This window comes from Coregonus clupeaformis, unplaced genomic scaffold, assembly GCF_020615455.1.
Source record: "Coregonus clupeaformis isolate EN_2021a unplaced genomic scaffold, ASM2061545v1 scaf2093, whole genome shotgun sequence".
Classification (NCBI taxonomy): domain Eukaryota; kingdom Metazoa; phylum Chordata; class Actinopteri; order Salmoniformes; family Salmonidae; genus Coregonus; species Coregonus clupeaformis.
In genome coordinates, this window is record NW_025535547.1 from 219 (window position 1) to 24,361 (window position 24,143).

Below are 24,143 nucleotides of genomic sequence, written 5' to 3' on the forward strand. Positions count from 1 at the left end.
ACATTTTAATTAACTTAAATTACTTTAAACATTTAAATAAACATTCTAAATAACTTAAATGAATTAACCATTTACCATTGGCGTCTTTGGACTGAACCTTTGAGTGAACTTGGAGTCTTCTCTCTGAAGTTTGTTCTTCTGAATGACTGAGCCCCTCCATGCCTTCACAGGTGCTCCAAATCAGTGAAAATGACTGATCAGGTGACAAGCAGCTGGTTTGCTGGTGCACTCTGGGAAGTGTAGTTCTTTGACTCACTCCTGAGATTCAGCTCAACACCTCCCACTTGAGCTCCTGGTTTTTTCAAATCCAGAGAGGTCACACAAGCCCTTCACACCTCTGTTTGTTCTTCAATGGGAAGTAGAATGACAAGGCGTCTGACATCTCTATGAAGAATTGAGGCTGGGATTTTGGTTTGAAGCCTCTTCGTTCTTTCACCGTTTGCTCTTGTGGGCCCTTTTTTGCTGTATGACTTTGTGATGTGAACAGGATAGCTGGGAAAAGTCTTCACCAGCACATCTCTTACGATGCTTTGCTGTCAGCATTGACACCGACCACTCTAGCCAGCTTATACTGTCCTCTTAGGGCATTTTGGTCAGCCAACCAGACCACATCTCCAACAGCAACATTTCGCTCTTTGGTGTGCCATTTGTTCCTTATGAACAGATTAGGTCCAGCCAATTGGCTCCACTTCTTCCAGAAATGGCTTAACTCTGCTTGAATATGTTTAAGTCTTTTGTAAGGGTAGCCATCAAACTGGAAATCTCCAGGGTCTCCCTTTGGATTGGTACGTCCTAAAAGCAGAGAATTCGGGGTGATGTACTCTACACAGTCTTCTCTGCTTTGAGTTCTTGCATCGATGGGTCTCTCATTAGCAAGGTTGGCTGCCATGAAGAGAAAAGTTTGGAATTCTCCCCACGTGAAAACACCATCTCCACCAAGGTTGCTCAACGCCCGCTTCACTACTTTGACAGCTGCCTCTGCGGCACCATTCCTATGGGGAGAGTCTGCAGGGTGGATCTTCCACGACCATTCTGTACCATGCTTGGCAGCTGTGTCTTCAAGTTCAGACTTGTTTAGTTGGTTAAGGAATTTTTGAAGTGCGGGTTTGGCTCCCACAAAGTTAGTGCCAGGGTCTGACCAGAGTTTCCTGGGGTGTCCTCTCAGTGAAGTGAACCTTTGATAGGCTAGCAGGAATCCTTCAGATGACATGTCACTCACCACTTCAGTGTGTATGGCTCGGGAAGCCATGCAGCAGAAGACTATTCCCCATACTTTGAGTCTAGTTCTCTTCTTGACCTCATCTTTCACTTCATAAGGGCCGAACAGGTCCATGGTGGTGAATTCAAAAGGTGCAGCTGGGCCTGTTCGCTCTAGAGGCAGGTCAGCCATGATTTGTTGACACTGTTTTGCCTTGTTTTTCCTGCAGACCACACAGCTGTCAACCATTTTCTTGGCAAGTCTACGGCCTTTTATTACCCAGGCTTTCTTCCTCATCCGGAGAAGGGTTCCCGCCACTCCCTCGTGGTTTGCTTTGTGGGATTCTTGTGCCAGCAGTGTAGACACCCTTGCTTCGAAGGGTAAAACTGGCACTGCTGTCTTATCTTCGTTGAATTTCTGAATTCTGCCTCCACAAACTAGCAGCCCAGAGTTCACATATTTGTACACTGTCAGTCTGCTTAGAGTTGTGTCTGAAAAATCTGTACCTTCTTGAGCTGCGAGGAAAAGGTATTTGAGTGCATCTTCATGTTCTTTGACAGTCAGCACAGGTTGCTTGGGTGATCTTACCTCCCTCTTTGCCTGTTTAGGGGCCCGGCCCTTCCTCTTCAGCCACTGCTTGGCTGCTAGACAAACCCAGGCAATGACTCTCACCAGTTTGGACAGGCTACTGAATCTTCTTACTTCCACAAGATCTTTAACCCAGCTAGTGGGCTTCCTTCTAAGAAGAGTTGGGTTTACCACAGGTATTCCCTCTTGAGTTTCACTCTTTGGACATTCCTGAGTGCCTTGTAGGTCTTCTTTCTGCTGACTACTTCTTGCTTGAGCTCTTGTTAATGCACCTGAGAATGCCTTCCTCTGGAGCTTGTTTACACTCTCCCCTGGCATGAGCTGCAACCTCTCCAGCTGATTTTATAGGCCACTCCTCCACTGGCCACTTTAGGAACTCTGGTCCATTTTGCCATGTGCAATTCTCCTTCAAATCTTCAGGAGCACCCCCCTTTTGTTATGATGTCAGCTATATTTAGATCCCCACGGATCCACCACCAGTCTTGCACTTGTCCAGCCTTCTGGATTTCACCCACTCTATTTGCAAAGAAGGTTTTGTACCCATAACTGACTCTTTGAATGGCTCCCAAGACCGTTTGACTGTCAAGTAGATGGAACCATCTCTCGATCTTCCTTCGAGCATGCTTTTCCACATACTTCCTGATCCTGGCTGCGAAGACAGCACCACAGATCTCAGCTTTCACAGCTTCTCCCTTCTGATCCAGGGGTGTCAGCTTGGCTTTTGATTCAATGAATCGAACTTTAGTGCCTTGACTTGTCTCCCATCTTAAGTACATCACAGCTCCATAGGTTTTGTCACTTCCATCAGAGAATGTGATGCCCCAAGGTTTCCCTTCCCAGCCAGCTGGTGTGAGGCTCCTGTGGAATTTCACCTCTCCAAGCTGCACATATTCTTCAAAAAGCTGGATGGCTTCTTCTCTGAGGCTTTCTGAGAGAGGTTGGTCCCAGGTTTCTTGGGTTAGTTTCCCACCCCCTCCCTCTTGGAATGCTTTTCGAACAAGAATTGCTCCCTTCTGTTTGGCAGGTGTAACTAAGCCAATTGGGTTGTACAGTCCAGCCACTTGGCTTAAGAGAGCCCTCCTAGTCAGTGGGTTAGGTGTCACAGTTCTCACCTCCTCCTTGAGAAGATTTTTTCCAACTCTCATCTTCTTTTTCCTTTTGTAGAGCTTGTCTTCATCCATTTGGTAGCTCGATACCCAAGGCTTTGTTGTCTTCGTCTCCCATTTGATTAGGAAAAATTAAGGTTTTACTTTGTGTCTTTGTTAGAACCTCCATCTCCATTCCTTGCCTCCCACTTTGCCCTGACCGGACCCATGGTTTGAGGACGAACCCTCCAGCTTTCAAGATCTCTTCGACATTTGCTGTGATCTTGTCAAGTTTATTCAGGTCATTTTGGGAGGTTAAGAGGTAATCTACATAACTGTCCTCTTCAATGACTCTGCGCTCATCCTCCAAGTGAAGAAAGTTGGGCAGGCGTGCTGTTTCCCTCATAGCCAACTGAGCAATGCAACCAGCAGGTCTGTCCCCAATGTTGACTCTGGTTATTGCATATTCACTTATCTCTTCATCTGGGCTGTCCCTCCAGAGGAACCTGTGAAGATGCATCTCACGCTCCTCCAGCCATACAGAGTTGTACATCTTTTTGATGTCTCCTAGAGATGCATACGTCCCTTCTCTGAACCTCAGCAAGACAGCTCTTATAGGGTTGAGAACGTCTGGTCCCTTCAGAAGAAGATCATTCATACCCACGCCTTTGTATTTCTGGCTACTATTCCATACAATACGAGCTGGTGTTGTCACCGAATGAGGGTTTGGTGCCAACAGGTGGCTTACGTACCACACTGGTCCGTTCCACTCGTCCATGATTTTGTTAGTGAGTTTTATGGCTGCGCCTCGCTCGACCATTTCATGGATCTGGGTAGCATATGCGACTTTCCAGTCTGGCTCTCTGCTTAGTTGCTTTTCCATCCTTAAGAAACAAGCCTGGACTGCACTTTTGTTGTTCGGGAGAGAGGCTGGATCTACCCGTCCAAGGATACTTTGCATCCCAATGTGGAGCCGGTGTGTGAGCATCCCCCTTCTTGTAGGTGAGGCCTTCTTTAATGATCTCCAGTTCCCTTTCCTCTGCCAGGGTCATTTCCTTTCCTCCTGGTGGACAGTTTCCACATCGGCATCCTCCACATCTTGGCTCACATGCAGCTCCGATGCTGTCCCAGTGCCACTATTCAAGGAACTCACGGTTACTGGCAGCTGTAAATTTGGTCTGAGTCACAGCTTCCTGCTGTAGCTGGGCTGTGTCAGTTGTTGGACTTGTGATTTCTTGATATTTGACAGCTGCTGTCCTCATGGAGCGAGCGAAGTGTGTTTTGGACTCATATGCTGCAACCTCCACTTCTTCAAATAAGTCGGGATGTGCTCCACCCACTGTTTTCCCCAATGGACCCTCCCACATGACAAGGTCTCCGATGATTTTTACCCTCTGGGGAGCTTGAGTCTTCCCTCTCGGTGGCTAATGAGAAGTTCTTCTGGCCTTTCCAATTCTGTAAGTTTGACTTCTGGGAAAAAATTTTTCAACTTCTCAGGTTCAATTACTTGATGCACTCTGGCGATTTCATCCAAGCCGTAGCAGACCATTTCATGAGCTCTCTCTGTCCCTTTAGGTGTCTTGACTCTGACTTTGAGGAGATACCTTTGTGTGTTCACTTCCATGGTCATACCACCAACCCCATGCACAACTAAAGTTATCTTCTCATGTCTTAACCTCAGTCTTTCAGCAGCCTTATGGGTAATGTAGTTTGTGTCTGAAGCAAGGTCAATTAAAGTCCCAATCTTCTGCCCTGCGTTTGCCGTGACTTGCATCAACATCATGATGACAGGAAGTTCAGAGAGCCCATTTCTCTGCGGTAGCTCAGACTGGCCTGAAGCATCGAGTGTCACTGCGGTTTTGTTGGTGTTGGTGAAAGCCTTTCTGCATCGATCTGCCATTTCCTGGGAAAGTTCAGACAAGATCAACTCTTGTTCCTCCGTTAGCTTGCTTTCACCTTTGCTGTCTTTTCCACTCTTTCTCTCTTCCCCTCTTCTGACTTCTCCTTTTGGGCAGAGGAAAAAATGGTGGTCTGGGGCACCACCTTCCCTTTTACAGTCTTTGTTTCTGCATAGGAAAGTGTCTCTGCAGTATCCATCTTCATCATGGCATCCGAGACATTTTCTGCATGCTCCCAGCTTTCTCAATACAGTTTTCTTTTTAGGTAGCTTAAGTCTTTTGAACTTTCTACAGAAGAAGATTTTGTTGTTGTGCCCACTATCACCACATACACCACATACCTCATCAAGCTCTTCTTTCTTTGTGGTTTTTGTTGAGGCAATCTTTCTGTCATACTTATTGTCCAAACGATCTGATTTTTCCACCTTCTCCACAGTTCTGAGCTGTTCGAGTCTCTCTAGTATTTCTTCTTGACTTTTCAGGAACTTCAAGAGCATGACAAAGTGGTTGTCTGATGTGACATTGTTTCTGGGTTCAACCATGAACGTCACCCAGTCTCTTTTAATGAAGTCAGGCAACTTGCTTTCAATGGATCTAATTACCAGTGGGTTATTTATGGCTCCAGAGTTTCCTAACTCTGTGAGATCTGCTAGAGCCTTCTCCACTGACTGTATGAGATCAATTACCTTTCTTGGTTGGTTCCCTTTCACATGTGGCATCTTCTCCAGCTCTTCCAGGATTTCCACTATGATGGTTGACTTGTTGCCATACCTGTTCTCCAGGATTCTGAACATGTCATAGGCAGTGGTGTAGGTTGAAAGTCTGAGGTCTTTTGAGATTTTGTCATCCACACTCTCCAGGAGTTTAATTTTCTTAACTTCAGTTGATCTGGATGGCTCTCCCTGCTCTTGTAGCCTTTCCCAGTCTTTCCTCCATCTGTGATATTCTCTCTTGCTTCCATTGAAGATAGGTAGAGAGATTGGCTTGATTCTCACTATTGGTGTGGATGTTGCCGGTTGGGGTAGTAGTTTCACTCCTGTGCCTTGCTCATTGATCGTCCGTGCAGTGGCAAATTCAGGCCCCCTTAACTCAAGCCTGTAGTAGAATGCTCTTATATCCTTGACTCTTCCATCTAATTCGTCCTTTAATCCTACAGGGATCCATCGCTCCCATGTTGACATTGCTGAGATGGCCTCTTTTATTCTCTTGTCCAAGAGAGCGAGGTGCACTTCATAGCCCTCTAAATTGGCACTTTCCACAGGTACATCAGCCGCTTTATCATTGGCTTTTTCTGCTTCCAGGATTGCCACAAGAAGTTCACTCCTTCCATACCTCGACCACAAGTTTGTTTGAACAATGTCTCTTATCTCCGCCAACTTTGTTTCACCTTCATTTACAGATCTATCAATGTCAGCCTCTTGCTGTTTATTAAGACCTGGTTCCTTATCCTCAGTCATGTCAGCCTCCAGTCCAATCCTGTAGTCATCGTTGGCATCGAGCATCTTTCTGAAACAATCTGAAAGCTTAGCGAATTCCTCCTTTAACTCCACTTGAAGCATGCTGCTTGCTCCTCTTGAAATGAAGTTGGCTTGTCTGGTGAAGCTGCTTTTTGCAGTGGTCCTCTCCTTTTTGAGCTGCTGGACCGACTTCCCCAGGACATCTTCCGCCATCTTGACTTCCTCTGCGTCAACAGCTTATTTCTGGATCTGAAGCCGTTTATCCTCAAGGCCAGGCCGCTCCGCGTGGTTTACAACTGTCAAGTCCTCCTCTTGTTCACCATCCAAAGGACACAGGGACAACTCAAATTTCTGACTCAATCTTTTTTATTTTTAGCTTGCTTTCAGTTGATTGGTCTGTCCAGTAAATTAGCCAGTAAATTAGCCAGTAAATTAGGTTGTAAACCTTTAAAGACAGAACAAAAAGTTACCATTTTAATTAAACATTTTAATTAACTTAAATTACTTTAAACATTTAAATAAACATTCTAAATAACTTAAATGAATTAACCATTTACCATTGGCGTCTTTGGACTGAACCTTTGAGTGAACTTGGAGTCTTCTCTCTGAAGTTTGTTCTTCTGAATGACTGAGCCCCTCCATGCCTTCACAGGTGCTCCAAATCAGTGAAAATGACTGATCAGGTGACAAGCAGCTGGTTTGCTGGTGCACTCTGGGAAGTGTAGTTCTTTGACTCACTCCTGAGATTCAGCTCAACACCTCCCACTTGAGCTCCTGGTTTTTTCAAATCCAGAGAGGTCACACAAGCCCTTCACACCTCTGTTTGTTCTTCAATGGGAAGTAGAATGACAAGGCGTCTGACATCTCTATGAAGAATTGAGGCTGGGATTTTGGTTTGAAGCCTCTTCGTTCTTTCACCGTTTGCTCTTGTGGGCCCTTTTTTGCTGTATGACTTTGTGATGTGAACAGGATAGCTGGGAAAAGTCTTCACCAGCACATCTCTTACGATGCTTTGCTGTCAGCATTGACACCGACCACTCTAGCCAGCTTATACTGTCCTCTTAGGGCATTTTGGTCAGCCAACCAGACCACATCTCCAACAGCAACATTTCGCTCTTTGGTGTGCCATTTGTTCCTTATGAACAGATTAGGTCCAGCCAATTGGCTCCACTTCTTCCAGAAATGGCTTAACTCTGCTTGAATATGTTTAAGTCTTTTGTAAGGGTAGCCATCAAACTGGAAATCTCCAGGGTCTCCCTTTGGATTGGTACGTCCTAAAAGCAGAGAATTCGGGGTGATGTACTCTACACAGTCTTCTCTGCTTTGAGTTCTTGCATCGATGGGTCTCTCATTAGCAAGGTTGGCTGCCATGAAGAGAAAAGTTTGGAATTCTCCCCACGTGAAAACACCATCTCCACCAAGGTTGCTCAACGCCCGCTTCACTACTTTGACAGCTGCCTCTGCGGCACCATTCCTATGGGGAGAGTCTGCAGGGTGGATCTTCCACGACCATTCTGTACCATGCTTGGCAGCTGTGTCTTCAAGTTCAGACTTGTTTAGTTGGTTAAGGAATTTTTGAAGTGCGGGTTTGGCTCCCACAAAGTTAGTGCCAGGGTCTGACCAGAGTTTCCTGGGGTGTCCTCTCAGTGAAGTGAACCTTTGATAGGCTAGCAGGAATCCTTCAGATGACATGTCACTCACCACTTCAGTGTGTATGGCTCGGGAAGCCATGCAGCAGAAGACTATTCCCCATACTTTGAGTCTAGTTCTCTTCTTGACCTCATCTTTCACTTCATAAGGGCCGAACAGGTCCATGGTGGTGAATTCAAAAGGTGCAGCTGGGCCTGTTCGCTCTAGAGGCAGGTCAGCCATGATTTGTTGACACTGTTTTGCCTTGTTTTTCCTGCAGACCACACAGCTGTCAACCATTTTCTTGGCAAGTCTACGGCCTTTTATTACCCAGGCTTTCTTCCTCATCCGGAGAAGGGTTCCCGCCACTCCCTCGTGGTTTGCTTTGTGGGATTCTTGTGCCAGCAGTGTAGACACCCTTGCTTCGAAGGGTAAAACTGGCACTGCTGTCTTATCTTCGTTGAATTTCTGAATTCTGCCTCCACAAACTAGCAGCCCAGAGTTCACATATTTGTACACTGTCAGTCTGCTTAGAGTTGTGTCTGAAAAATCTGTACCTTCTTGAGCTGCGAGGAAAAGGTATTTGAGTGCATCTTCATGTTCTTTGACAGTCAGCACAGGTTGCTTGGGTGATCTTACCTCCCTCTTTGCCTGTTTAGGGGCCCGGCCCTTCCTCTTCAGCCACTGCTTGGCTGCTAGACAAACCCAGGCAATGACTCTCACCAGTTTGGACAGGCTACTGAATCTTCTTACTTCCACAAGATCTTTAACCCAGCTAGTGGGCTTCCTTCTAAGAAGAGTTGGGTTTACCACAGGTATTCCCTCTTGAGTTTCACTCTTTGGACATTCCTGAGTGCCTTGTAGGTCTTCTTTCTGCTGACTACTTCTTGCTTGAGCTCTTGTTAATGCACCTGAGAATGCCTTCCTCTGGAGCTTGTTTACACTCTCCCTGGCATGAGCTGCAACCTCTCCAGCTGATTTTATAGGCCACTCCTCCACTGGCCACTTTAGGAACTCTGGTCCATTTTGCCATGTGCAATTCTCCTTCAAATCTTCAGGAGCACCCCCCTTTTGTTATGATGTCAGCTATATTTAGATCCCCACGGATCCACCACCAGTCTTGCACTTGTCCAGCCTTCTGGATTTCACCCACTCTATTTGCAAAGAAGGTTTTGTACCCATAACTGACTCTTTGAATGGCTCCCAAGACCGTTTGACTGTCAAGTAGATGGAACCATCTCTCGATCTTCCTTCGAGCATGCTTTTCCACATACTTCCTGATCCTGGCTGCGAAGACAGCACCACAGATCTCAGCTTTCACAGCTTCTCCCTTCTGATCCAGGGGTGTCAGCTTGGCTTTTGATTCAATGAATCGAACTTTAGTGCCTTGACTTGTCTCCCATCTTAAGTACATCACAGCTCCATAGGTTTTGTCACTTCCATCAGAGAATGTGATGCCCCAAGGTTTCCCTTCCCAGCCAGCTGGTGTGAGGCTCCTGTGGAATTTCACCTCTCCAAGCTGCACATATTCTTCAAAAAGCTGGATGGCTTCTTCTCTGAGGCTTTCTGAGAGAGGTTGGTCCCAGGTTTCTTGGGTTAGTTTCCCACCCCCTCCCTCTTGGAATGCTTTTCGAACAAGAATTGCTCCCTTCTGTTTGGCAGGTGTAACTAAGCCAATTGGGTTGTACAGTCCAGCCACTTGGCTTAAGAGAGCCCTCCTAGTCAGTGGGTTAGGTGTCACAGTTCTCACCTCCTCCTTGAGAAGATTTTTTCCAACTCTCATCTTCTTTTTCCTTTTGTAGAGCTTGTCTTCATCCATTTGGTAGCCGATACCCAAGGCTTTGTTGTCTTCGTCTCCCATTTGATTAGGAAAAATTAAGGTTTTACTTTGTGTCTTTGTTAGAACCTCCATCTCCATTCCTTGCCTCCCACTTTGCCCTGACCGGACCCATGGTTTGAGGACGAACCCTCCAGCTTTCAAGATCTCTTCGACATTTGCTGTGATCTTGTCAAGTTTATTCAGGTCATTTTGGGAGGTTAAGAGGTAATCTACATAACTGTCCTCTTCAATGACTCTGCGCTCATCCTCCAAGTGAAGAAAGTTGGGCAGGCGTGCTGTTTCCCTCATAGCCAACTGAGCAATGCAACCAGCAGGTCTGTCCCCAATGTTGACTCTGGTTATTGCATATTCACTTATCTCTTCATCTGGGCTGTCCCTCCAGAGGAACCTGTGAAGATGCATCTCACGCTCCTCCAGCCATACAGAGTTGTACATCTTTTTGATGTCTCCTAGAGATGCATACGTCCCTTCTCTGAACCTCAGCAAGACAGCTCTTATAGGGTTGAGAACGTCTGGTCCCTTCAGAAGAAGATCATTCATACCCACGCCTTTGTATTTCTGGCTACTATTCCATACAATACGAGCTGGTGTTGTCACCGAATGAGGGTTTGGTGCCACCAGGTGGCTTACGTACCACACTGGTCCGTTCCACTCGTCCATGATTTTGTTAGTGAGTTTTATGGCTGCGCCTCGCTCGACCATTTCATGGATCTGGGTAGCATATGCGACTTTCCAGTCTGGCTCTCTGCTTAGTTGCTTTTCCATCCTTAAGAAACAAGCCTGGACTGCACTTTTGTTGTTCGGGAGAGAGGCTGGATCTACCGTCCAAGGATACTTTGCATCCCAATGTGGAGCCGGTGTGTGAGCATCCCCCCTTCTTGTAGGTGAGGCCTTCTTTAATGATCTCCAGTTCCCTTTCCTCTGCCAGGGTCATTTCCTTTCCTCCTGGTGGACAGTTTCCACATCGGCATCCTCCACATCTTGGCTCACATGCAGCTCCGATGCTGTCCCAGTGCCACTATTCAAGGAACTCACGGTTACTGGCAGCTGTAAATTTGGTCTGAGTCACAGCTTCCTGCTGTAGCTGGGCTGTGTCAGTTGTTGGACTTGTGATTTCTTGATATTTGACAGCTGCTGTCCTCATGGAGCGAGCGAAGTGTGTTTTGGACTCATATGCTGCAACCTCCACTTCTTCAAATAAGTCGGGATGTGCTCCACCCACTGTTTTCCCCAATGGACCCTCCCACATGACAAGGTCTCCGATGATTTTTACCCTCTGGGGAGCGAGTCTTCCCTCTCGGTGGCTAATGAGAAGTTCTTCTGGCCTTTCCAATTCTGTAAGTTTGACTTCTGGGAAAAAAATTTTCAACTTCTCAGGTTCAATTACTTGATGCACTCTGGCGATTTCATCCAAGCCGTAGCAGACCATTTCATGAGCTCTCTCTGTCCCTTTAGGTGTCTTGACTCTGACTTTGAGGAGATACCTTTGTGTGTTCACTTCCATGGTCATACCACCAACCCCATGCACAACTAAAGTTATCTTCTCATGTCTTAACCTCAGTCTTTCAGCAGCCTTATGGGTAATGTAGTTTGTGTCTGAAGCAAGGTCAATTAAAGTCCCAATCTTCTGCCCTGCGTTTGCCGTGACTTGCATCAACATCATGATGACAGGAAGTTCAGAGAGCCCATTTCTCTGCGGTAGCTCAGACTGGCCTGAAGCATCGAGTGTCACTGCGGTTTTGTTGGTGTTGGTGAAAGCCTTTCTGCATCGATCTGCCATTTCCTGGGAAAGTTCAGACAAGATCAACTCTTGTTCCTCCGTTAGCTTGCTTTCACCTTTGCTGTCTTTTCCACTCTTTCTCTCTTCCCCTCTTCTGACTTCTCCTTTTGGGCAGAGGAAAAAATGGTGGTCTGGGGCACCACCTTCCCTTTTACAGTCTTTGTTTCTGCATAGGAAAGTGTCTCTGCAGTATCCATCTTCATCATGGCATCCGAGACATTTTCTGCATGCTCCCAGCTTTCTCAATACAGTTTTCTTTTTAGGTAGCTTAAGTCTTTTGAACTTTCTACAGAAGAAGATTTTGTTGTTGTGCCCACTATCACCACATACACCACATACCTCATCAAGCTCTTCTTTCTTTGTGGTTTTTGTTGAGGCAATCTTTCTGTCATACTTATTGTCCAAACGATCTGATTTTTCCACCTTCTCCACAGTTCTGAGCTGTTCGAGTCTCTCTAGTATTTCTTCTTGACTTTTCAGGAACTTCAAGAGCATGACAAAGTGGTTGTCTGATGTGACATTGTTTCTGGGTTCAACCATGAACGTCACCCAGTCTCTTTTAATGAAGTCAGGCAACTTGCTTTCAATGGATCTAATTACCAGTGGGTTATTTATGGCTCCAGAGTTTCCTAACTCTGTGAGATCTGCTAGAGCCTTCTCCACTGACTGTATGAGATCAATTACCTTTCTTGGTTGGTTCCCTTTCACATGTGGCATCTTCTCCAGCTCTTCCAGGATTTCCACTATGATGGTTGACTTGTTGCCATACCTGTTCTCCAGGATTCTGAACATGTCATCGGCAGTGGTGTAGGTTGAAAGTCTGAGGTCTTTTGAGATTTTGTCATCCACACTCTCCAGGAGTTTAATTTTCTTAACTTCAGTTGATCTGGATGGCTCTCCCTGCTTTTGTAGCCTTTCCCAGTCTTTCCTCCATCTGTGATATTCTCTCTTGCTTCCATTGAAGATAGGTAGAGAGATTGGCTTGATTCTCACTATTGGTGTGGATGTTGCCGGTTGGGGTAGTAGTTTCACTCCTGTGCCTTGCTCATTGATCGTCCGTGCAGTGGCAAATTCAGGCCCCCTTAACTCAAGCCTGTAGTAGAATGCTCTTATATCCTTGACTCTTCCATCTAATTCGTCCTTTAATCCTACAGGGATCCATCGCTCCCATGTTGACATTGCTGAGATGGCCTCTTTTATTCTCTTGTCCAAGAGAGCGAGGTGCACTTCATAGCCCTCTAAATTGGCACTTTCCACAGGTACATCAGCCGCTTTATCATTGGCTTTTTCTGCTTCCAGGATTGCCACAAGAAGTTCACTCCTTCCATACCTCGACCACAAGTTTGTTTGAACAATGTCTCTTATCTCCGCCAACTTTGTTTCACCTTCATTTACAGATCTATCAATGTCAGCCTCTTGCTGTTTATTAAGACCTGGTTCCTTATCCTCAGTCATGTCAGCCTCCAGTCCAATCCTGTAGTCATCGTTGGCATCGAGCATCTTTCTGAAACAATCTGAAAGCTTAGCGAATTCCTCCTTTAACTCCACTTGAAGCATGCTGCTTGCTCCTCTTGAAATGAAGTTGGCTTGTCTGGTGAAGCTGCTTTTTGCAGTGGTCCTCTCCTTTTGAGCTGCTGGACCGACTTCCCCAGGACATCTTCCGCCATCTTGACTTCCTCTGCGTCAACAGCTTATTTCTGGATCTGAAGCCGTTTATCCTCAAGGCCAGGGCGCTCCGCGTGGTTTACAACTGTCAAGTCCTCCTCTTGTTCACCATCCAAAGGACACAGGGACAACTCAAATTTCTGACTCAATCTTTTTTATTTTTAGCTTGCTTTCAGTTGATTGGTCTGTCCAGTAAATTAGCCAGTAAATTAGCCAGTAAATTAGGTTGTAAACCTTTAAAGACAGAACAAAAAGTTACCATTTTAATTAAACATTTTAATTAACTTAAATTACTTTAAACATTTAAATAAACATTCTAAATAACTTAAATGAATTAACCATTTACCATTGGCGTCTTTGGACTGAACCTTTGAGTGAACTTGGAGTCTTCTCTCTGAAGTTTGTTCTTCTGAATGACTGAGCCCCTCCATGCCTTCACAGGTGCTCCAAATCAGTGAAAATGACTGATCAGGTGACAAGCAGCTGGTTTGCTGGTGCACTCTGGGAAGTGTAGTTCTTTGACTCACTCCTGAGATTCAGCTCAACACCTCCCACTTGAGCTCCTGGTTTTTTCAAATCCAGAGAGGTCACACAAGCCCTTCACACCTCTGTTTGTTCTTCAATGGGAAGTAGAATGACAAGGCGTCTGACATCTCTATGAAGAATTGAGGCTGGGATTTTGGTTTGAAGCCTCTTCGTTCTTTCACCGTTTGCTCTTGTGGGCCCTTTTTTGCTGTATGACTTTGTGATGTGAACAGGATAGCTGGGAAAAGTCTTCACCAGCACATCTCTTACGATGCTTTGCTGTCAGCATTGACACCGACCACTCTAGCCAGCTTATACTGTCCTCTTAGGGCATTTTGGTCAGCCAACCAGACCACATCTCCAACAGCAACATTTCGCTCTTTGGTGTGCCATTTGTTCCTTATGAACAGATTAGGTCCAGCCAATTGGCTCCACTTCTTCCAGAAATGGCTTAACTCTGCTTGAATATGTTTAAGTCTTTTGTAAGGGTAGCCATCAAACTGGAAATCTCCAGGGTCTCCCTTTGGATTGGTACGTCCTAAAAGCAGAGAATTCGGGGTGATGTACTCTACACAGTCTTCTCTGCTTTGAGTTCTTGCATCGATGGGTCTCTCATTAGCAAGGTTGGCTGCCATGAAGAGAAAAGTTTGGAATTCTCCCCACGTGAAAACACCATCTCCACCAAGGTTGCTCAACGCCCGCTTCACTACTTTGACAGCTGCCTCTGCGGCACCATTCCTATGGGGAGAGTCTGCAGGGTGGATCTTCCACGACCATTCTGTACCATGCTTGGCAGCTGTGTCTTCAAGTTCAGACTTGTTTAGTTGGTTAAGGAATTTTTGAAGTGCGGGGTTTGGCTCCCACAAAGTTAGTGCCAGGGTCTGACCAGAGTTTCCTGGGGTGTCCTCTCAGTGAAGTGAACCTTTGATAGGCTAGCAGGAATCCTTCAGATGACATGTCACTCACCACTTCAGTGTGTATGGCTCGGGAAGCCATGCAGCAGAAGACTATTCCCCATACTTTGAGTCTAGTTCTCTTCTTGACCTCATCTTTCACTTCATAAGGGCCGAACAGGTCCATGGTGGTGAATTCAAAAGGTGCAGCTGGGCCTGTTCGCTCTAGAGGCAGGTCAGCCATGATTTGTTGACACTGTTTTGCCTTGTTTTTCCTGCAGACCACACAGCTGTCAACCATTTTCTTGGCAAGTCTACGGCCTTTTATTACCCAGGCTTTCTTCCTCATCCGGAGAAGGGTTCCCGCCACTCCCTCGTGGTTTGCTTTGTGGGATTCTTGTGCCAGCAGTGTAGACACCCTTGCTTCGAAGGGTAAAACTGGCACTGCTGTCTTATCTTCGTTGAATTTCTGAATTCTGCCTCCACAAACTAGCAGCCCAGAGTTCACATATTTGTACACTGTCAGTCTGCTTAGAGTTGTGTCTGAAAAATCTGTACCTTCTTGAGCTGCGAGGAAAAGGTATTTGAGTGCATCTTCATGTTCTTTGACAGTCAGCACAGGTTGCTTGGGTGATCTTACCTCCCTCTTTGCCTGTTTAGGGGCCCGGCCCTTCCTCTTCAGCCACTGCTTGGCTGCTAGACAAACCCAGGCAATGACTCTCACCAGTTTGGACAGGCTACTGAATCTTCTTACTTCCACAAGATCTTTAACCCAGCTAGTGGGCTTCCTTCTAAGAAGAGTTGGGTTTACCACAGGTATTCCCTCTTGAGTTTCACTCTTTGGACATTCCTGAGTGCCTTGTAGGTCTTCTTTCTGCTGACTACTTCTTGCTTGAGCTCTTGTTAATGCACCTGAGAATGCCTTCCTCTGGAGCTTGTTTACACTCTCCCTGGCATGAGCTGCAACCTCTCCAGCTGATTTTATAGGCCACTCCTCCACTGGCCACTTTAGGAACTCTGGTCCATTTTGCCATGTGCAATTCTCCTTCAAATCTTCAGGAGCACCCCCCTTTGTTATGATGTCAGCTATATTTAGATCCCCACGGATCCACCACCAGTCTTGCACTTGTCCAGCCTTCTGGATTTCACCCACTCTATTTGCAAAGAAGGTTTTGTACCCATAACTGACTCTTTGAATGGCTCCCAAGACCGTTTGACTGTCAAGTAGATGGAACCATCTCTCGATCTTCCTTCGAGCATGCTTTTCCACATACTTCCTGATCCTGGCTGCGAAGACAGCACCACAGATCTCAGCTTTACAGCTTCTCCCTTCTGATCCAGGGGTGTCAGCTTGGCTTTTGATTCAATGAATCGAACTTTAGTGCCTTGACTTGTCTCCCATCTTAAGTACATCACAGCTCCATAGGTTTTGTCACTTCCATCAGAGAATGTGATGCCCCAAGGTTTCCCTTCCCAGCCAGCTGGTGTGAGGCTCCTGTGGAATTTCACCTCTCCAAGCTGCACATATTCTTCAAAAAGCTGGATGGCTTCTTCTCTGAGGCTTTCTGAGAGAGGTTGGTCCCAGGTTTCTTGGGTTAGTTTCCCACCCCTCCCTCTTGGAATGCTTTTCGAACAAGAATTGCTCCCTTCTGTTTGGCAGGTGTAACTAAGCCAATTGGGTTGTACAGTCCAGCCACTTGGCTTAAGAGAGCCCTCCTAGTCAGTGGGTTAGGTGTCACAGTTCTCACCTCCTCCTTGAGAAGATTTTTTCCAACTCTCATCTTCTTTTTCCTTTTGTAGAGCTTGTCTTCATCCATTTGGTAGCTCGATACCCAAGGCTTTGTTGTCTTCGTCTCCCATTTGATTAGGAAAAATTAAGGTTTTACTTTGTGTCTTTGTTAGAACCTCCATCTCCATTCCTTGCCTCCCACTTTGCCCTGACCGGACCCATGGTTTGAGGACGAACCTCCAGCTTTCAAGATCTCTTCGACATTTGCTGTGATCTTGTCAAGTTTATTCAGGTCATTTTGGGAGGTTAAGAGGTAATCTACATAACTGTCCTCTTCAATGACTCTGCGCTCATCCTCCAAGTGAAGAAAGTTGGGCAGGCGTGCTGTTTCCCTCATAGCCAACTGAGCAATGCAACCAGCAGGTCTGTCCCCAATGTTGACTCTGGTTATTGCATATTCACTTATCTCTTCATCTGGGCTGTCCCTCCAGAGGAACCTGTGAAGATGCATCTCACGCTCCTCCAGCCATACAGAGTTGTACATCTTTTTGATGTCTCCTAGAGATGCATACGTCCCTTCTCTGAACCTCAGCAAGACAGCTCTTATAGGGTTGAGAACGTCTGGTCCCTTCAGAAGAAGATCATTCATACCCACGCCTTTGTATTTCTGGCTACTATTCCATACAATACGAGCTGGTGTTGTCACCGAATGAGGGTTTGGTGCCACCAGGTGGCTTACGTACCACACTGGTCCGTTCCACTCGTCCATGATTTTGTTAGTGAGTTTTATGGCTGCGCTTCGCTCGACCATTTCATGGATCTGGGTAGCATATGCGACTTTCCAGTCTGGCTCTCTGCTTAGTTGCTTTTCCATCCTTAAGAAACAAGCCTGGACTGCACTTTTGTTGTTCGGGAGAGAGGCTGGATCTACCGTCCAAGGATACTTTGCATCCCAATGTGGAGCCGGTGTGTGAGCATCCCCCTTCTTGTAGGTGAGGCCTTCTTTAATGATCTCCAGTTCCCTTTCCTCTGCCAGGGTCATTTCCTTTCCTCCTGGTGGACAGTTTCCACATCGGCATCCTCCACATCTTGGCTCACATGCAGCTCCGATGCTGTCCCAGTGCCACTATTCAAGGAACTCACGGTTACTGGCAGCTGTAAATTTGGTCTGAGTCACAGCTTCCTGCTGTAGCTGGGCTGTGTCAGTTGTTGGACTTGTGATTTCTTGATATTTGACAGCTGCTGTCCTCATGGAGCGAGCGAAGTGTGTTTTGGACTCATATGCTGCAACCTCCACTTCTTCAAATAAGTCGGGATGTGCTCCACCCACTGTTTTCCCCAATGGACCCTCCCACATGACAAGGTCTCCGATGATTTTTACCCTCTGGGGAGCTGAGTCTTCCCTCTCGGTGGCTAATGAGAAGTTCTTCTGGCCTTTCCAATTCTGTAAGTTTGACTTCTGGGAAAAAAATTTTCAACTTCTCAGGTTCAATTACTTGATGCACTCTGGCGATTTCATCCAAGCCGTAGCAGACCATTTCATGAGCCTCTCTGTCCCTTTAGGTGTCTTGACTCTGACTTTGAGGAGATACCTTTGTGTGTTCACTTCCATGGTCATACCACCAACCCCATGCACAACTAAAGTTATCTTCTCATGTCTTAACCTCAGTCTTTCAGCAGCCTTATGGGTAATGTAGTTTGTGTCTGAAGCAAGGTCAATTAAAGTCCCAATCTTCTGCCCTGCGTTTGCCGTGACTTGCATCAACATCATGATGACAGGAAGTTCAGAGAGCCCATTTCTCTGCGGTAGCTCAGACTGGCCTGAAGCATCGAGTGTCACTGCGGTTTTGTTGGTGTTGGTGAAAGCCTTTCTGCATCGATCTGCCATTTCCTGGGAAAGTTCAGACAAGATCAACTCTTGTTCCTCCGTTAGCTTGCTTTCACCTTTGCTGTCTTTTCCACTCTTTCTCTCTTCCCCTCTTCTGACTTCTCCTTTTGGGCAGAGGAAAAAATGGTGGTCTGGGGCACCACCTTCCCTTTTACAGTCTTTGTTTCTGCATAGGAAAGTGTCTCTGCAGTATCCATCTTCATCATGGCATCCGAGACATTTTCTGCATGCTCCCAGCTTTCTCAATACAGTTTTCTTTTAGGTAGCTTAAGTCTTTTGAACTTTCTACAGAAGAAGATTTTGTTGTTGTGCCCACTATCACCACATACACCACATACCTCATCAAGCTCTTCTTTCTTTGTGGTTTTTGTTGAGGCAATCTTTCTGTCATACTTATTGTCCAAACGATCTGATTTTTCCACCTTCTCCACAGTTCTGAGCTGTTCGAGTCTCTCTAGTATTTCTTCTTGACTTTTCAGGAACTTCAAGAGCATGACAAAGTGGTTGTCTGATGTGACATTGTTTCTGGGTTCAACCATGAACGTCACCCAGTCTCTTTTAATGAAGTCAGGCAACTTGCTTTCAATGGATCTAATTACCAGTGGGTTATTTATGGCTCCAGAGTTTCCTAACTCTGTGAGATCTGCTAGAGCCTTCTCCACTGACTGTATGAGATCAATTACCTTTCTTGGTTGGTTCCCTTTCACATGTGGCATCTTCTCCAGCTCTTCCAGGATTTCCACTATGATGGTTGACTTGTTGCCATACCTGTTCTCCAGGATTCTGAACATGTCATCGGCAGTGGTGTAGGTTGAAAGTCTGAGGTCTTTTGAGATTTTGTCATCCACACTCTCCAGGAGTTTAATTTTCTTAACTTCAGTTGATCTGGATGGCTCTCCCTGCTTTTGTAGCCTTTCCCAGTCTTTCCTCCATCTGTGATATTCTCTCTTGCTTCCATTGAAGATAGGTAGAGAGATTGGCTTGATTCTCACTATTGGTGTGGATGTTGCCGGTTGGGGTAGTAGTTTCACTCCTGTGCCTTGCTCATTGATCGTCCGTGCAGTGGCAAATTCAGGGCCCCCTTAACTCAAGCCTGTAGTAGAATGCTCTTATATCCTTGACTCTTCCATCTAATTCGTCCTTTAATCCTACAGGGATCCATCGCTCCCATGTTGACATTGCTGAGATGGCCTCTTTTATTCTCTTGTCCAAGAGAGCGAGGTGCACTTCATAGCCCTCTAAATTGGCACTTTCCACAGGTACATCAGCCGCTTTATCATTGGCTTTTTTCTGCTTCCAGGATTGCCACAAGAAGTTCACTCCTTCCATACCTCGACCACAAGTTTGTTTGAACAATGTCTCTTATCTCCGCCAACTTTGTTTCACCTTCATTTACAGATCTATCAATGTCAGCCTCTTGCTGTTTATTAAGACCTGGTTCCTTATCCTCAGTCATGTCAGCCTCCAGTCCAATCCTGTAGTCATCGTTGGCATCGAGCATCTTTCTGAAACAATCTGAAAGCTTAGCGAATTCCTCCTTTAACTCCACTTGAAGCATGCTGCTTGCTCCTCTTGAAATGAAGTTGGCTTGTCTGGTGAAGCTGCTTTTGCAGTGGTCCTCTCCTTTTTGAGCTGCTGGACCGACTTCCCCAGGACATCTTCCGCCATCTTGACTTCCTCTGCGTCAACAGCTTATTTCTGGATCTGAAGCCGTTTATCCTCAAGGCCAGAAGCGCTCCGCGTGGTTTACAACTGTCAAGTCCTCCTCTTGTTCACCATCCAAAGGACACAGGGACAACTCAAATTTCTGACTCAATCTTTTTATTTTTAGCTTGCTTTCAGTTGATTGGTCTGTCCAGTAAATTAGCCAGTAAATTAGCCAGTAAATTAGGTTGTAAACCTTTAAAGACAGAACAAAAGTTACCATTTTAATTAAACATTTTAATTAACTTAAATTACTTTAAACATTTAAATAAACATTCTAAATAACTTAAATGAATTAACCATTTACCATTGGCGTCTTTGGACTGAACCTTTGAGTGAACTTGGAGTCTTCTCTCTGAAGTTTGTTCTTCTGAATGACTGAGCCCCTCCATGCCTTCACAGGTGCTCCAAATCAGTGAAAATGACTGATCAGGTGACAAGCAGCTGGTTTGCTGGTGCACTCTGGGAAGTGTAGTTCTTTGACTCACTCCTGAGATTCAGCTCAACACCTCCCACTTGAGCTCCTGGTTTTTTCAAATCCAGAGAGGTCACACAAGCCCTTCACACCTCTGTTTGTTCTTCAATGGGAAGTAGAATGACAAGGCGTCTGACATCTCTATGAAGAATTGAGGCTGGGATTTTGGTTTGAAGCCTCTTCGTTCTTTCACCGTTTGCTCTTGTGGGCCCTTTTTTGCTGTATGACTTTGTGATGTGAACAGGATAGCTGGGAAAAGTCTTCACCAGCACATCTCTTACGATGCTTTGCTGTCAGCATTGACACCGACCACTCTAGCCAGCTTATACTGTCCTCTTAGGGCATTTTGGTCAGCCAAACCAGACCACATCTCCAACAGCAACATTTCGCTCTTTGGTGTGCCATTTGTTCCTTATGAACAGATTAGGTCCAGCCAATTGGCTCCACTTCTTCCAGAAATGGCTTAACTCTGCTTGAATATGTTTAAGTCTTTTGTAAGGGTAGCCATCAAACTGGAAATCTCCAGGGTCTCCCTTTGGATTGGTACGTCCTAAAAGCAGAGAATTCGGGGTGATGTACTCTACACAGTCTTCTCTGCTTTGAGTTCTTGCATCGATGGGTCTCTCATTAGCAAGGTTGGCTGCCATGAAGAGAAAAGTTTGGAATTCTCCCCACGTGAAAACACCATCTCCACCAAGGTTGCTCAACGCCCGCTTCACTACTTTGACAGCTGCCTCTGCGGCACCATTCCTATGGGGAGAGTCTGCAGGGTGGATCTTCCACGACCATTCTGTACCATGCTTGGCAGCTGTGTCTTCAAGTTCAGACTTGTTTAGTTGGTTAAGGAATTTTTGAAGTGCGGGTTTGGCTCCCACAAAGTTAGTGCCAGGGTCTGACCAGAGTTTCCTGGGGTGTCCTCTCAGTGAAGTGAACCTTTGATAGGCTAGCAGGAATCCTTCAGATGACATGTCACTCACCACTTCAGTGTGTATGGCTCGGGAAGCCATGCAGCAGAAGACTATTCCCCATACTTTGAGTCTAGTTCTCTTCTTGACCTCATCTTTCACTTCATAAGGGCCGAACAGGTCCATGGTGGTGAATTCAAAAGGTGCAGCTGGGCCTGTTCGCTCTAGAGGCAGGTCAGCCATGATTTGTTGACACTGTTTTGCCTTGTTTTTCCTGCAGACCACACAGCTGTCAACCATTTTCTTGGCAAGTCTACGGCCTTTTATTACCCAGGCTTTCTTCCTCATCCGGAGAAGGGTTCCCGCCACTCCCTCGTGGTTTGCTTTGTGGGATTCTTGTGCCAGCAGTGTAGACACCCTTGCTTCGAAGGGTAAAACTGGCACTGCTGTCTTATCTTCGTTGAATTTCTGAATTCTGCCTCCACAAACTAGCAGCCCAGAGTTCACATATTTGTACACTGTCAGTCTGCTTAGAGTTGTGTCTGAAAAATCTGTACCTTCTTGAGCTGCGAGGAAAAGGTATTTGAGTGCATCTTCATGTTCTTTGACAGTCAGCACAGGTTGCTTGGGTGATCTTACCTCCTCTTTGCCTGTTTAGGGGCCCGGCCCTTCCTCTTCAGCCACTGCTTGGCTGCTAGACAAACCCAGGCAATGACTCTCACCAGTTTGGACAGGCTACTGAATCTTCTTACTTCCACAAGATCTTTAACCCAGCTAGTGGGCTTCCTTCTAAGAAGAGTTGGGTTTACCACAGGTATTCCCTCTTGAGTTTCACTCTTTGGACATTCCTGAGTGCCTTGTAGGTCTTCTTTCTGCTGACTACTTCTTGCTTGAGCTCTTGTTAATGCACCTGAGAATGCCTTCCTCTGGAGCTTGTTTACACTCTCCCTGGCATGAGCTGCAACCTCTCCAGCTGATTTTATAGGCCACTCCTCCACTGGCCACTTTAGGAACTCTGGTCCATTTTGCCATGTGCAATTCTCCTTCAAATCTTCAGGAGCACCCCCTTTTGTTATGATGTCAGCTATATTTAGATCCCCACGGATCCACCACCAGTCTTGCACTTGTCCAGCCTTCTGGATTTCACCCACTCTATTTGCAAAGAAGGTTTTGTACCCATAACTGACTCTTTGAATGGCTCCCAAGACCGTTTGACTGTCAAGTAGATGGAACCATCTCTCGATCTTCCTTCGAGCATGCTTTTCCACATACTTCCTGATCCTGGCTGCGAAGACAGCACCACAGATCTCAGCTTTCACAGCTTCTCCCTTCTGATCCAGGGGTGTCAGCTTGGCTTTTGATTCAATGAATCGAACTTTAGTGCCTTGACTTGTCTCCCATCTTAAGTACATCACAGCTCCATAGGTTTTGTCACTTCCATCAGAGAATGTGATGCCCCAAGGTTTCCCTTCCCAGCCAGCTGGTGTGAGGCTCCTGTGGAATTTCACCTCTCCAAGCTGCACATATTCTTCAAAAAGCTGGATGGCTTCTTCTCTGAGGCTTTCTGAGAGAGGTTGGTCCCAGGTTTCTTGGGTTAGTTTCCCACACCCCTCCCTCTTGGAATGCTTTTCGAACAAGAATTGCTCCCTTCTGTTTGGCAGGTGTAACTAAGCCAATTGGGTTGTACAGTCCAGCCACTTGGCTTAAGAGAGCCCTCCTAGTCAGTGGGTTAGGTGTCACAGTTCTCACCTCCTCCTTGAGAAGATTTTTTCCAACTCTCATCTTCTTTTTCCTTTTGTAGAGCTTGTCTTCATCCATTTGGTAGCCGATACCCAAGGCTTTGTTGTCTTCGTCTCCCATTTGATTAGGAAAAATTAAGGTTTTACTTTGTGTCTTTGTTAGAACCTCCATCTCCATTCCTTGCCTCCCACTTTGCCCTGACCGGACCCATGGTTTGAGGACGAACCCTCCAGCTTTCAAGATCTCTTCGACATTTGCTGTGATCTTGTCAAGTTTATTCAGGTCATTTTGGGAGGTTAAGAGGTAATCTACATAACTGTCCTCTTCAATGACTCTGCGCTCATCCTCCAAGTGAAGAAAGTTGGGCAGGCGTGCTGTTTCCCTCATAGCCAACTGAGCAATGCAACCAGCAGGTCTGTCCCCAATGTTGACTCTGGTTATTGCATATTCACTTATCTCTTCATCTGGGCTGTCCCTCCAGAGGAACCTGTGAAGATGCATCTCACGCTCCTCCAGCCATACAGAGTTGTACATCTTTTGATGTCTCCTAGAGATGCATACGTCCCTTCTCTGAACCTCAGCAAGACAGCTCTTATAGGGTTGAGAACGTCTGGTCCCTTCAGAAGAAGATCATTCATACCCACGCCTTTGTATTTCTGGCTACTATTCCATACAATACGAGCTGGTGTTGTCACCGAATGAGGGTTTGGTGCCACCAGGTGGCTTACGTACCACACTGGTCCGTTCCACTCGTCCATGATTTTGTTAGTGAGTTTTATGGCTGCGCCTCGCTCGACCATTTCATGGATCTGGGTAGCATATGCGACTTTCCAGTCTGGCTCTCTGCTTAGTTGCTTTTCCATCCTTAAGAAACAAGCCTGGACTGCACTTTTGTTGTTCGGGAGAGAGGCTGGATCTACCGTCCAAGGATACTTTGCATCCCAATGTGGAGCCGGTGTGTGAGCATCCCCCTTCTTGTAGGTGAGGCCTTCTTTAATGATCTCCAGTTCCCTTTCCTCTGCCAGGGTCATTTCCTTTCCTCCTGGTGGACAGTTTCCACATCGGCATCCTCCACATCTTGGCTCACATGCAGCTCCGATGCTGTCCCAGTGCCACTATTCAAGGAACTCACGGTTACTGGCAG

General features: G+C 46.2%; 1 long non-coding RNA gene across 1 annotated transcript; it reads right to left on the reverse strand.

Annotated features, from left to right (window-relative positions):
• Positions 1 to 20,007: 20,007 nt before the first annotated feature.
• LOC123488246 lies at positions 20,008 to 20,572 on the reverse strand. Its single transcript, XR_006659984.1, has 2 exons — positions 20,187 to 20,572; positions 20,008 to 20,075 (listed from the first exon to the last, which is right to left on the reverse strand). It is a non-coding gene; the product is annotated as an uncharacterized LOC123488246 (long non-coding RNA).
• Between the last annotated feature and the right edge of the window lie 3,571 nt (positions 20,573 to 24,143).